This window comes from Protopterus annectens, chromosome 8.part0 (assembly GCF_019279795.1).
Source record: "Protopterus annectens isolate FY-2018-M chromosome 8.part0, PAN1.0, whole genome shotgun sequence".
In the NCBI taxonomy this organism is placed as follows: domain Eukaryota; kingdom Metazoa; phylum Chordata; order Ceratodontiformes; family Protopteridae; genus Protopterus; species Protopterus annectens.
The window spans coordinates 1345614213-1345628951 of NC_056741.1; the positions used below are offsets into that span (position 1 = coordinate 1345614213).

The 14739-nt window shown below is 41.6% G+C and overlaps 1 protein-coding gene across 5 annotated transcripts in view; it reads left to right on the top strand.

Annotated features, from left to right (window-relative positions):
• Window positions 1-14739, top strand: part of KMT2A (lysine methyltransferase 2A) — a 3231120-nt gene that overhangs the window by 791538 nt on the left and 2424843 nt on the right. The window lies entirely within an intron of this gene.

Sequence of the window (14739 nt, forward strand, 5' to 3'; positions counted from 1 at the left end):
GGGGCAAGAAAAACTGAAGAAAATGGCGTTGGCTGCATCTTTTATACCCCTGGCGCACTGACGTCAGGGAAGAGGCGACAGCAACCGACGCCGGACCAGGACTTTGGAATTCAGGCCGACTGCGGGTAGCCTACCAGCAGGATTACCCAAGTGTAATGACTGCAACTGTGAATACACTCGAACATCTACATTTATGGTAGGTACACAACTGTACTTTTTGCAGGGTCTTATAGCTAGCCCTAATGTTGTCTAAATTCCTCCTCCCATCCTTAGCTTTGGGAATCTACCCAAAGGTAATGACTGCAACAGTGAAACACGAAGAACATAGTACAGTTGTGTAAACTTGCCATAAATGTAGATGTTCAAATGTATTCACTGTTGCAGTCCTGGTTACCCTCCCTCCACCCCCCTGACTTCTTTTGGCTGTACTTCTCTGCTTTTCAATGCTTTACAGCTTTTTGATGTATTTGCTTTTTTGTTGCAGGTATAACCTTATGTATTTATAGATTTAATTGCTTCCCATTAGGGGGGCACAAAACTGATGTAATGACGTCAGCTGCATGTTTTATATCCCTGACGACCTGACGTCATGGAATAAAAGACAGCAGCTGACGTAGGACCCAAGACTTTGTTAATAAGGCCGACTGAGGGCAACTGTAAAAAGATAACCCAAATGTAATGACTGTAACAGTGAATACACTTGAACATCTACATTTATGGTAAGTGTACACAACTGTACTTTATGAATACTTCAACATGCTTATAGAAAAACAGCTGTACTCTCTCCACACTTATCTAGAGGAAAATAGTTTTTCATTCAGGCATGTCCAAGGGACAACTCCCAGTGTTCTCTCCTGTTTTATCTGATGAGTCCGGGATCTTGAGGCAATGTAGCACTTGCCTCATGTACACAGATAACCCTCTTCTCATACCACCCAACACTACAACCTGTGAGAGATGCACTTATCTAGCCAATCTGGAGGTAAAGCTCTCTCCAACTAAGACTGAACTTTACAGTCGAGGAGAATGTAAACACTTGCACCACACCACACTCATCACATAGTCCCACTAAACCTACACCACCAAAATCCACACATAGAAACACAAAAACTTTCGCAGAAGCTCTCAATAATAATCTGCTCAAGCAACAGAGACCTCCAAAGCAGAAACGCAAGCAACCTCCACCCCCCAACACAACCCAAATGAGACACAGCCCACTGAGTGGGTGCCACTCAACCACAGCCCTTAAGGTAAAACAACGTACCCAACACACTAATTATAGCTGACTCTATAGTCAGGCACACTGATGTCCAACTCACCAGGCTAAACAAGGAGAAGGTTACTGTCAGCTGCCTGAAAGGGGCCAGGATCCTCCACATAACCCACGCACTCAGGTCACTCCACAACAAGTACAAATATGACTCTGTAATTGTCCATGTTGGTGTTAATGACCTGAGACGTACCTTCCTGGACTACATGAAGAGAGACATGGAAGAGTTCTTCGATCTTGTAGCCCAGGCAGATATGACCCTAGCCCTGAGTAGCATCCTGCCATCGCCTAGAAGGATACTGCAGTAGAAGGGCAAAATGATTCACTTCAACAATTGGCTAAGCTCCTGGTGTCATTCTAAGTGGATCCAGTATCTGTCTGCCTGGGACGACATGTTCGACAGACCACAATGCTTTGCCAGAGATGTCCTGCACCTGTCACCCCTGGGATACCAGATATGGCTAAGGCTCTTGCCGCCCCTATAGTGCCTTTTTTAGGCAAGGTTGAAATGACAAATTCACCACTGTAACAGGAACAGGCAAGCAATAACTGAGGGTAATGCTACTCAATGCTAGAAATCTAAATCTCAAAACGCACTCCCTCGAGGCTCTCCTTAAAATAGAGGACATCGATATCTGTGCAGTGACTGAGGCCTGGTTCAGGGCTCCACAGAGTACCCCTGCATTACCAGGGTATAACTTATACCACACTTTTCGGCCATCTAACCTGGACCAGAACACCAAAGGCGGAGGTGTGTCCATATTCATTAAGGATCTTCACACCTCCAGGCTAGTTGCACAGCAAAATGCATCAGAGGTTATCCAAGTGCAATGAACTCTGGGCAAAACTGCTGTCCAAATTGTAGCTTGCAAAAGAAACAAAGAATTTGTTTCTTTTGGGAGATTTTGTGTTGGACTGATGTGTATAGAGTTTACAAATTGTAGCTTGCTACATGTCCCCCACCATGCCCCAGAATTCCCACTCCTCCTTTCTTGATATACTGGAAAATATTAGGGTTCAACCAAACACCCTAATAATGGGCGATTTCAACTACCCCACCATTAACTGGGAAAACTACTCGTGTGCCAACTCCTTCGCTCAATGCTTTCTGGAATTCCTAAATTCCAATGCCCTGGATCAACTTATCCACACCCACACCAGGGGCAACAGTATCCTAGACCTAATCATTACCAACATTAGTGACCGGTGTTACACACCTGAAGTCAACTCCTCATTGGTCAGATCCGACCATAAGCTAATCACCCTAAATATCCACATCCTGCCCCCAGCCCCCATTAAGGAAACAACAGTAAATAATTTCTCCAAAGCCAACTTCATGCTATTTAAGACAGAAGTGGCAAACGTCATGACATCCCTGCAGATGGACAATACAGTTATGACTGCTGAATCCTACACAAATGCACTCTATAAGCACTTACACTAGTGCATGGAGCATGCTATCCCAAACAGAACCAAGACACTATTCTTCAAAATAGGAAGCCAATCTGGTGGGTCTTTGCCATAAACAAACTCTGCAACAGAAGGAAGAAACCGTTGCAAAAGAGAGTAAAATCCCAAGAGTGGAGGAGCTCCCTGGTCAGCCTCAGTAAGAAGCTGAGATCCCTTATAAGATCCTCCAAATCAAGCTACAAAAACAAAATCGCCACTGATTCTAGGGACCAACCGCAAACCTTTCTATAGCTATGTCAAGAATCTCAATTGTAACACCCAGATCTGCTGTGAGTTACAACACAACGGCACGAAAATTATAGAACCAACTGATATTGCCAACATCTTGTCAGTGCTAACTTTACCCCTCTCTCACCCCCTAAAGGGCCCATATCTGTACAGGAAGAATGCAGAGTCCTTTTAATCACAACTACACAGGTAAAAGGTGCACTCTCTATAGCCAAAAACACAGCATCCATGGGACCGGACAACATCCTAGGCTGCGTTTTACAAGAACTTTAGAACGAACTGGCTCCCCACCTAAGCACTGTGTTCAATCATAGCCTGACGTCAAGGTTTGTGCCCAGTGAATGGCACACAGCAACAGTTATCCCACTCCAAAAAGGGGGAGCCACCACTGATCTCGTGAACTATCGCCCTATTAGTCTGATGAGCCTGGTCTGTAAGGCCATGGAATATATCATCATGGAACTCGTATAACAAAGCCATTGGTAACCTCCAAACTCTGGACCCCACCCAGTTCGCGTTTGTGAAAGGCAGGTCATGCCACCTGAACCTGTTCGAAGCCGTAGATGAGGGTAAGGTGGTTCACACAGCCTATCTTGACCTCGCCAATGCTTTTGACACCAATCCTCATTCTGGAATTATAGCTAAACTCACTAAACTAGGCATAAATCCCTACATTGCAAGGTGGGTTGCCAACTGGCTCACTGACAGAACCCACACTGTAAAAGTTGCAGACCCCATATCTGACTTCAAACCAATGACAAGTTGAGTACCACAAGGTTCAGTTCTGGGACCTCGCCTGTTTGGTATCTACTACTCTGAACTGCAGGCTAACACAGAAGGCCTTTGGCTAACGAAATTCGCAGATGACTGCAAACTAGAAGCCATAGTAGAGTCCCCAAATGATGTGGACATCTTACAGAAGGGCCTCACTGAGACAGATGCCTGGTGTCAGAGCCATGGTCTCAAGTTCAGTGGCAAAAAATGCATTGTCATCCCCTTTGGTAAAAACTCTGTACCCATGAACTACCACATAGGCGGCAGTCTACTTAATGCTGAATGTGTGATGAGACCTTGGGACCCAGGTGGATAGTAGTCTCTTCTTTGATAATCACATCGCCACAGTGATCAGGAAATCCTTCTGCGTGGCACACTTCATCACAAAAGGGTTTTCATCCAGGAAAAAGGTCATTGTTCTCCTCTACTCAACACTTATTAGACCCATTATAGAGTACAACGCCCCTTTTGGAATGTACCTCCCAAGACATCTGCAGCAGCTGGAAAGGCCTCAGAAAGTACCTCACAAAGAGGATTACTGGCCTCAAACAGATGCCCTACAATGACCGTCTCAAAAAACTCCAGCTTTACTCCATAGCATATCGCCTACTCCGAGGTGATCTCTGCCTAACATATAAAGCTATATCAAACCCGGAGCTGTTTGACATGCTGCACCTAAAGAAATTCCAGTCCTTCTGACTTGCATGCTCTAGAGACCTAAACCTTGTCACCACAATAATCAGGATATGCTGGAGGGATAGATTCCTGACCCAGAGACTTCCCATACTCTGGAACAAGCTATCCATCTATGTCAAGTAAGGTTCCTCATTAGTACTCTTCAAGAAAAGTCTTGAGTGGATGGGAAATAAGAAATACACCCCAGGGATCACTTCTGTGGCTCTGCTTGACAGGGGCACAAGAAAATAACTTTCTTGGGTGGCGTAAGCCAGGGAACCTTGTTGGCTGAGCCTGCTTAGGCCCTTGGGCCGATAGCCTAGTACATACATATGAACATGGAAGAGAAGGACATCCAAGTTTATGGTAAATTCTTACACAACTATTCTTTCTTCAGACCCTTACTTTGCCTCCCTTTGATCCGTAAGCTAATTGTGACTTAAAAGTTTTTGACTTGGAAAACAATATTTTTAGTGGCTATTACATCAGCCAGAGGGGTATCTGAACTTCAGGCCTTGTCTTGCAAACCACCCTACATAGCCTTCCACAAAGACAGGGTTTCTGTTAGGACCAATCCATCTGCCAAAGGTAGTTTCTGAATCTAATATCAATTGGACACTTCAGCTACCAGTATTTTTCCCTAATTTTCCAATATAGGGGTGTATTCCCTTCATTTGTTAAGACGTCCACATACAGCTACGTTTTGATCTTCACAGACCAAGAGATTTTTCAGAAAATCTGACCAATTGTTTGTTGTATTTTCTTCTCTTTCTTTAGGTAAATCAGTTTCAAAGGTTACCTTGGCTAAATGGCTTAGAGATTGTATTACATTTTATTTTTCAGTCAAAAGGGCTTCACCTTTCACTCCCAGTAAAGGCCCATTCAGCTAGAGTGGTGGCAGCTTCTGCGTTTTTTTCATGCCAGCCAGAACATCTTTAGATGACATTTTCGCAGCAGCCGCTTGAGCTTTGCCTCATACCTTTATCACTCATTGCAAACTGGATCAGATCTTTAAGGGACGGACATCATTCATTTCAATGGTGTTAAGGAATATTCTTCCATGAGCCTTCCCATGATTTAGGTAGCTGTGAACTCTGCCCCATAGTCAAGGATTACGTGAAGATTTAAATTAGGCTAATTGGGGTCTGAGATACAGCTGCTTTTGTATAAGGGTAGTGCAGTGGCTGCTTTCCATATTTCAGAAATGCACCTAGTGGAGAGGCTTAGATTAAAATCATTTGGAGATGAATTGATAGAAACTGTTCCTGGATGTCTAATAACTAGTGTCTAATAACTAGTATCAGAATGTAGTCAGAACCCTTTGAAAATATATTTTTTGGTTTTGGAGAGGGTGGTTATTCTTGAGCCATAGTAATCCCTGGAGATGTTTGACTCAGAGGGATTTGTTAACTGTACATAACTGCAGGTGGTATAAAATTAGCAGTAAATGTATCTGCTAATATGTTTATAGTATCTTTTGAGTAAGATTGAGTGTTCTCATCGGAGATGAGCTGAGAGCATTATTGATTGGTGGTGTTCTGACATAGGGCTGAAAAGCAACTTGCAGTTACCTTTGGTTTCTGCAGCTGTTTTCAGTTAATGTTTGGCTTTGACTATCCTAATAGCCAATGTTGTAGCTTTTTACTAAATTTCTAGTGGAGTCCTGTAGGTGGTCCAATAGCAATTTGTTGATGGCATTTTATTATAAAGTCTGTGGGTGGATCACTAAGGTGGCTTATTCTAGAAATGGGTTAAGCATTGTGAAATGAACCAGTTATGCTATTGTATCCTATTCTTTATTCATGATTTAAATTCTTAGTATGTGTGTTTGTGATGCTGATACTCTTGTGAAGGTGTAATAATTGGCCATTATATTTGTTTATATTAGGGACTGTTTGGTACCTAATATGAGTAAAACTCTGAGATATAGGTAGTAGCTGTGACTGAATGGGATGGTGGGGGGGCAGAGATATTGAAAAAGAAATTTGAAAACTCATCATGGAGTTCTAAGGAGGTTTTAAGGAAACACTGTTGATCCACTGGACCATTTGTAGCCTTATACTAGGCTGTAGTTTAGTTTTGGCCCCTTTCCATAAAGACTGGAGGAGCCAGACATGGGGAGTACTTAAGATTGTGCCCATCCAGTTGTCATGGTTATGCATAAAAGAGGTCCTGGAGCAACTGTGCTTCCCGTCTAGGGGAAGTCTGTTCATACAAGAGATATTCTGTACAAAAGATATCTATCCCGCCAGCTCGTTTCTTGAGCGGGTGTTTAAGGTGGTATTAGTTTTGCAGATGTGTAGGAGCTTACATAGGACAAGATCTTTTGAGGTCTGTAGGCAAGGCAGAGCTCTTTCAGTAGTCTGTTGGAAATGGAAAAAAAAGTAAAAGCACTCTAAGGCAGTCAGAGTAACTCAAGGAGGACATTCCCTTCATTTTTAAGTTCTCTCAAGGTGGGGTGTATTTTAGTCAAGTGCAGTACCAAAAGAGACATTATATTCTATTACTGTTCTGACAGAGGAGGAGTAGAGGGGGCAATGTCTTCCTTGGCTCTAGAGGACATGTCTCTGATGCTTAGTCTGGCTGTATAAAAGGATTTCCTAACAATGGTCCCGTGGTGGTCAAAAGGATAGTTTCTAGTCAGTGAAAATGATAATGTTCATGATGACATAGGAGGCTATTGTTTGTCAAACTTGGGCACTCTTCTTTTTTCCAAAGGATGCAGTGCTGCATTGATTGGCATTTAGTTTGAAGCTGCAGTCTAAGCACTGTTTGTTAGGATGTGTTAGCTTCTCCTTTAGAATAAGTACGTCTTTTTATTTATATATATTTTTTTATTTATTTCAGTTTGATTACCGGGGAAGTAGACTGGGCAGTGAAGAGCCCATTTTCAGTGGAGGCCCAGGGTGTAATGCTCCAAAACATAATACAGATATACATGATGTAATATAAATATTGTTATCAAGAAGTAGAATACATACATATAAACATAGAACATTGTAAATTCATAATATAAGTACCTAAAGAAGTAGTACGTACAACAGCATGTTTTTTTGTTTTTTCATAATGTGGAATAAGTCATCCCAGGTGCAGTAGGAGAATTGTCCAGGGGAGTCTGGGTGGAAATATTAAGAATGATATACAAGTGTTGCATATGATGAAAAGAGATTGAGAGAGGGTTTAGAGGGGAAGATTAAGTTGGAGCGTGACATGGGCATTCCCATTTGGAAGATAGATGAGAGAACAATTGAGAGTTGAAATTGCTATGGTTAGATATATTGTGAAGGGGGGGGGTTCCACTGTTTAGGTATGGAGCAGGATAGTAGCAGATGGTCAGGAGGACGTGAGGGTTTGTAGATTTGTAGAAGATTTTGGTTTTCAGAGCCATTGCAGGGTATGGAGGGAGTGGTAGTGGTGGGATGAGTTTTTTGAATTGGTTGCGGATTTGCAAATTTTGTGGTAACAGGAGTCTAGATTGTAGGCCATGCTGGAGATTGGTGAACAGAGGCGTGCCGTACATAAGCGAGGGGAGAACGTAGGAGGAGGTTAGAATTTACCTGGTGGAGGGGCGTGTCTGTAAAGGAGACCTAGTTTTTGATGGGTTTTTCTGATGGAGAAATGGATGTGGGTGTCAAATTTTAAGTCATCAATGGTGATGCCAAGCAGTTTGGTATTGGGAGCAATTTCAAGGGGGGGTGTTATTCTGGCTGAATATACAAATTGAGGTTTTGTCGATATTGGAGTTTCTAGGAGCAAAGAGTATCAGTTTAGTTTTATTAGTGTTTAGGGCCAGGTGATTGGATTGCATCCAGGTTTCTGTTTTAGAGAAAGCTAATTGGGTTTTTGATAGGAGTTTGTAGGGGAGAGTAAGCTGATCAAGATGATAGTGGAGTCATCTGCGTACTGGATGAGTGAAGATTCAGGGATGGAGTGGTGAAAGTTAAGTATGTTGAGGAGTAGAGGATCAAGAACAAAACCATGGGGCATGCCGGTGGGTGTAGGTAGGAAGGGAGAGGCCACAAAAGTACCTCACAAAGAGGATCCTAGGCCTTAAACACTTGTCCTGTATGGACAGACTCAAACTCCAACTATTCTCTGTCTCATATCGCCTACTTGGAGGTGATCTCTGCTTGACTTACAAAGCCATGTCTGACCCTGCTCTGTTAGAAATGCTACATGTAAAGAAATCCCAATCCCTCCGCACCACATGCTCTAGAGACCTCAACCTCATTACCACAGTCAACAGAACATGCTGGAGGGACAGGCTCATAACCTAGAGACTGCCCATGCTATGGAATAGACTTCCCATACATGTCAAGCAGAGCACCTCACTGGCTATCTTCAAGAAAAGTCTTGATGAGTGGATGGGAAGTAGAAAATTCACCCCGGGGATCACTCAAGTGGCTCTACTCGACAGAGGCACTGGGAACTAAGGTCGGGTGGCATGATGCCAGGTTAATCCTATGGGCTTGGCTTGTAATGGCTTCAGCGCCATTAGCCTAGTACACACCTATGAACTTGTGAACCTGTTGGACAGCTTGTTGGCAATCAGAGAGGTAGCTAGAGAACCAGGCTATGGTGGTAGGAGAGAGATGGAGGGTGAAGAGTTGCGATAAGGAGTAAGGGGTGGTAAACTGTGTCGAAGGCCTTTGAAAGATCTAGCAAACAGTATTGATATGAATTTGCCAGAGTCGCAGGCTAGGTTAATGGTTTCAAGAAAGCAAAGGAGGGCAGTCATGGTACTGTGGCCAGGGCGGAAGCAGTGTTGAGTAGGGGAGTGGAGATTGCCATGAGTTGTGAATGGTTACTCTTTCTAGTATTTTGGAAAGTGGAGAAAGGATGGCAATAGGTGTGAAATCGGTGGTGTCTGTTTTTTGCCTCCTTTGTGGAGTGGGATGATGTAAGCATGGCGCCAGGTAGATGGGACATAAGATTCTTGTATGGATCTATTTATAAGTAGAAATGGGAAAGACTGTGCTGTCTGCAGATAGTTTGAGGAAGGTTGATGGCAGATTATCAAGTGCGTTGCAACATTGTTTGAGTTGGAAGAGAAGTCTTTTAATTGTGCTTGTGGGGATGGGTTTTAGGCTGAAAGGGGAGGAGGTAGGCAAGTGATCAGGTGCAAGTGGCGATGGGGTTGGAGGGGGAGATGTGGGGAAAAAGGAGGATAGTTTTGCAATACTTTCCATGAAAATTGAGTTGAATTGGGTGGCTGTCTCAAGGTCAGTAAGGTTGGAGTTTGGACAGGGGTTTTCTTTATTACCAGGATGGAGGAGATGGAGTCCCAGATATTTTAGGAATAGATGAGTGCATGGATTGAAGTTTGGAGTAGTATGCTTTGCGGTCTTTTATTATCTTTAGGTAATTTTGGAGTTGCTTACACTCTAGGAGGGAATTGGGGGGGTTGTATTTCTGGTATTGCTTCCATTTTTTGTTTCTTTGATACATAGTTTCGTTTCTTTTACTAGCCAGGGGCCGGGATTGGTTTTGACGCATTAAGGGGGCCTTGCTGGTTTAGTAGGTTTAGGAATGAGTGGTTGAAATAAGATGCTTTGAATGTAGTGGTGTGTTTTTGTAGAGGAAAGGGGAGACGGTCGGCGAAGGCTGGTAGGTGGTCACTGAGAAGGTCTGGTAGTATGCTGGCATTTGAGATAAAAGTTGGGATGGGATGTTAGGATCCAGTCAGTGATAGTACCGGAGGTACCATCTTTATTTGGTCTGGTAGGAGAGTTTATTAGTTGGGAGAAATTGTACGGATTGGTTGTGTGAAAAGCTGCTTCAGGGTTGATAGAGATCCAGTTAATGTTTATATCACTGAGGATATAGGTTTCATTTTTGATGGTAAAGGGAAACCAGGAGAGGATGTCTTCAAGTGTTTGGATGTTATTGCCTGGGGAAATGTAGAGGGCACCAATGCACACGGACTTGTGGTTGTTGATTTTCAGTAGATCTATTGTAATTTCAGCATTGGCAAAGTTTGGGATATGACTAGGGTAAGGAGTTATGGTCTGTAAGGAGGAGTAGATAATAGCCACGCCACCACCTTTTTTTAAGTGGTCTGTCATTGTGAATAATTTAGTAACCTGGTGGAAGAATTTAATTTTTTTTTTTTTATAAAAGGTTTAAGCCAGGTCTCAGAAATGGCGGTTATGTCAGGGTGGTTGTAGGAGAGGCAGGCATGGAGGTTAGGAATTTTATTTTGAAGGCTTTAAACATTAACTGTAGTGAGACGAATGGACTTTGGTGCATGGGGTTGAGTGGGGGGAGTTGATGGGTTGAGTGATGGTGATGGGTCCCGGGTTGGGGTGTATGTCGCTGGAGAGTGAGAGAGGGATACGGTGGAGGACAAGTGTATGAGGTAGCTTAGTGAGAACAGAGAGAGAGAGTTTGGGTTATGAAAGGGAGAGGGTTTTTTGGTATGAAGTTTGAGATTTGAGCATTGAGAGGGTGGGGTAGGTAGTTTTGATTTGAATAGGTTGATTTAGAAAATAGTTCATGAGAAATGGACGTGAAAGCTGGAGTGGAAATATGGTGGTATGTGGCAGTGGAATGTGAAGGTGAAATAAGGTGGGGGTTAGGGAGATGTGTAAAATAAGAATACTCAACCCTGAGGAATCTGCACTACTTAAGGACATAGAGTATGCAGAATGAAATGCTTACACACTTTTCTGCTGGTCTTGTAGCTGATAAACTTGACACCCTACATGAAAATATTTCTATGTATGAATTGAGGCCATCAAGTGTCAAGACTAAGAAAATACAAAGAGATCTTAGTGATTTTGCAGCTGGGAACATTTTTTCTTGAAAAAGGGAAGGGAATAATGTGGAAGCACCTTCTAGGAGTACAGGAAGAGGGCGTAACACCTATTATAGTAATGCTGAGACTGTGTCAGCGGTAACTCCATCCTGTATGCTCTTAAATGCTCCTACAGAAGTAATGACAAACAATTCAAATGCTGCTGTATCAACTCCAGTTTGTCCAGGTTCACTTACTAGTGCTAGGCTTGCCTTAACCGATCAGGGCATGCATGCAGTAACTAATATGAACAAAACTGTAACACCAAAAGAAACAGCAAGCATTAATGATGTCAATATACCTGCAGTTAAACCCAATGAACCGAGTGTAACTTCAGGCAGCAAGGACTATGGTAATAATGGAAAAAACTGCACAACTTTTTCAGAAGCTGTACTTAATACAACACAGAATAATTTTTTAATACACAACCCCCTGCCTATCGGAGGGAGATCCAGGAATCGTGTATTCAATGGGAAAACATTGCGACGACCCCACAGTGTCGATGAGCAAATACAGAATGGCAAGAGGGCCAAGCAGATTTAATTTTTAATATTCCATCATATGTTTTAACTGATACACAAAAGACTTTGCCCGATAGAGGTCTGAGCTTTATACCAGCTCAAAAGGCTGAGCTGGTTAATGTCTTGAAAGAACTGAGGTTGTTTGGTAGGACTTTAACTCTTAAAACAATGTTTCAAGGTAATACATAAGAACAATGTGTTTTTAAAAAAACAAGTGTATATATCCCCCCCCAGTAATCCTACTATTGATGTATTTGTAGATGTATGTGAGAAACAGATTAGCGAAAGACTTTCTATGAATCATAACAATGGTTTTAATAACTTGTCTGTTGCTGAAAAACAAGCACTTGTTGATTTGAAAGCATTAACATTCATAGAGATACACCCAGCAGATAAAGGGGGAGGGATAGTGATTCTTGACAGGGACACTTTTATATACAAGGTATGATGGACTTAATGTTGGGACCTGCCAGGTCATTTTATGTGCTGTGGTTAAAGCAGTTATTGACAAAGTACAGTTTTTAGTCTTTGACCTTCTTATTACAGGTATGGTTACACAGTCACTTTTTGAGTATTTTACTGTTGAATTTCCAATGGTTCCCACCATTTATGGGTTACCAAAAATTCATAAACAACTTGCTAATCCCCCTATGCGCCCAGTTATGTCCAGTAGGGGATGGGCTAGAGAGCATTTCTCAATTTTTATAGAGAATACCTTACGTCCTATCTTGAGTGGATGTACAACTGTGGTAAAGGTCACTAAGGATTTCCTTGTAGAGGTTGGTGTACACCTTGAAGCATTTGTAAATCCATGCTGGCTTGTTACATTAGACATAGAATCGCTTTTTACAACAATCCCGAATGACTGGGGTATTGAAAGTGTTAGAGACCTTTTACATACGAAGGAGATGCAACCTAATAAGATTAGTTTAGTGTGAGTAATGCTTGAGATTATCCTAGAAAACAACATTTTTTATGTTGAGATGAATATTATATACAGAAGGTTGGCTTGGCTATGGGCACTGCCTGTGCCAACAGCTACGCCAACCTCTCTCTTGTTCAATGGGAGCTTAATCATGTGATTAACAACAATGAATTTGCTACGTCCATTGTCTGGTATAAACGTTTTGTGGACGATATCTTCCTTTTGTGGCATGATACAGAAGAGCGCCTTAAGGAAATTATTGTATACATCAACAATGTGACTACATTCCTTAAATTTACTCATAAATATTCTGACAGGGAGATAGAGTTTCTAGATGTCAAGGTTAGTAGAGATGCATTTCATTTAGTATCTACTACTTTGTATAAGAAACCCATCAAGAAGAACACTGTACTTCATAACAGCATTATGCACCCTAAACGTACTAGAGCAAATGTCCTGAAAGGGCACATTTATCATGTTATGCGTTTGCATAATGATGGTATTGCTTTACAATCAGCACTATTTGTGCTGAAACAAGAGTGTATGTCAAGAGGGTATAGAGAGCACGATATAGACACACACCTGGAACTAGCATGGAGAAAGAGAAGTGGTAGGTGTAAACCATATTATAATACGCAAGTTGGAATATGTAGTAGTGATAACATCTATACAGGCCCTAATAATACTTCTGAGATGGGTGCAGTTAGAATGCCACTCACATATGCTAGTAATATTAATATAGTGACAATATTATGAATAACTGGGACATTCTTTCTAATGTTAAAGAATTAAATGGAATTATAGGACATTAACCTAGATTCACCTTTAGGAACAACAGGTCCTTGAAAAGACAGCTCTGCTACAAGATTGACAATGTACAACAATATAATCAATCCGACAGGTTAGGTACGTACTGTTGTAGGAGGTGTACAGCCTGTCAATATATACATGTGGGAGGCCGCTTTTTACATCCACACAAGGGGTTCACTTTTGAGTCTAATTTTTATGCTGATTGTCAAACAAAGAATGTGGTTTACTTTAGTTATTGCACAATCTGCTATGCTTTTTACATAGGAAAGACCAATCGTCCTTTGAAAGACAGAATACTGGAGCATATAAGGGATGTCAGGAATGCTAAGGAAAGCAGTACACTTGCAATGCATGTCAAAGAAGGTCACACACTTGGTTTTAAGTTTTTTGTACTTAAAATAGTCCCTGTTAATAAAAGAGGTGGTAATTTGAATAGTCGTACAGAAGGTGTTGAGCAGGATTCCAAGCGGATGTACCACCTGGACTTAATAATAACGTATCCTTAAAACCTTTTCTAAGAGCAAGATAACTGAAATGTTAATATTTGTATGTAATGTGTATATATAATACAAACCTTTTAGTTATATTTACTAAACTTAGCCTCTCTATATATATTTTTATACTTTTTATATGTACTGCATTTTTGAACACAGATTATACACTTACGTATTCTGTGAATATATATATATATATATATATATATATATATATAATTTTAATACATGGCTTTATGAAGATATTATTAGTTTTAAATAGAATATTTGTATAGTTGTTGACTATTTCATTTTATAACATTAGCACCTTGGTGTGCTAGCACTTTAATTTGTACTCCACATGCTTTTATGTCTTGTTTTTATTGGTTGCTATGTGATCTATGAGTCTATTTAAAATGTTTTGTTAAACCTGTTTAATGTTAGTCTGATGAAGTGGGAGTTGTCCTCAAAAGCGCTTACTTTCTCTGTGTTCTTTTATATTAAACGTACTTTTGCAAACGTACCTGCTGTGTGCCACCAACATTTTTTTTTCTCTAGATGTGTAAAATAAGACAGGTGAGAGAGATTAGTAGGGCTGATGGGATTATAGGTAGCGATGAACTAGGGGGCATTGTTCTGGAGTAGGTGAGATATATTTGAAGCTGGTTTTGGGTGTGGAGAGGTACAGGTCAGAGTTGATTGGAAGAGGGTCGAAGGTGTGAGGGGCTGTGGATGAGTAAATGTGCAGGTAGTGGGAGTGGGTGGGAACTGGGGGGCAAGGTAGGGCAGCAGAGTGA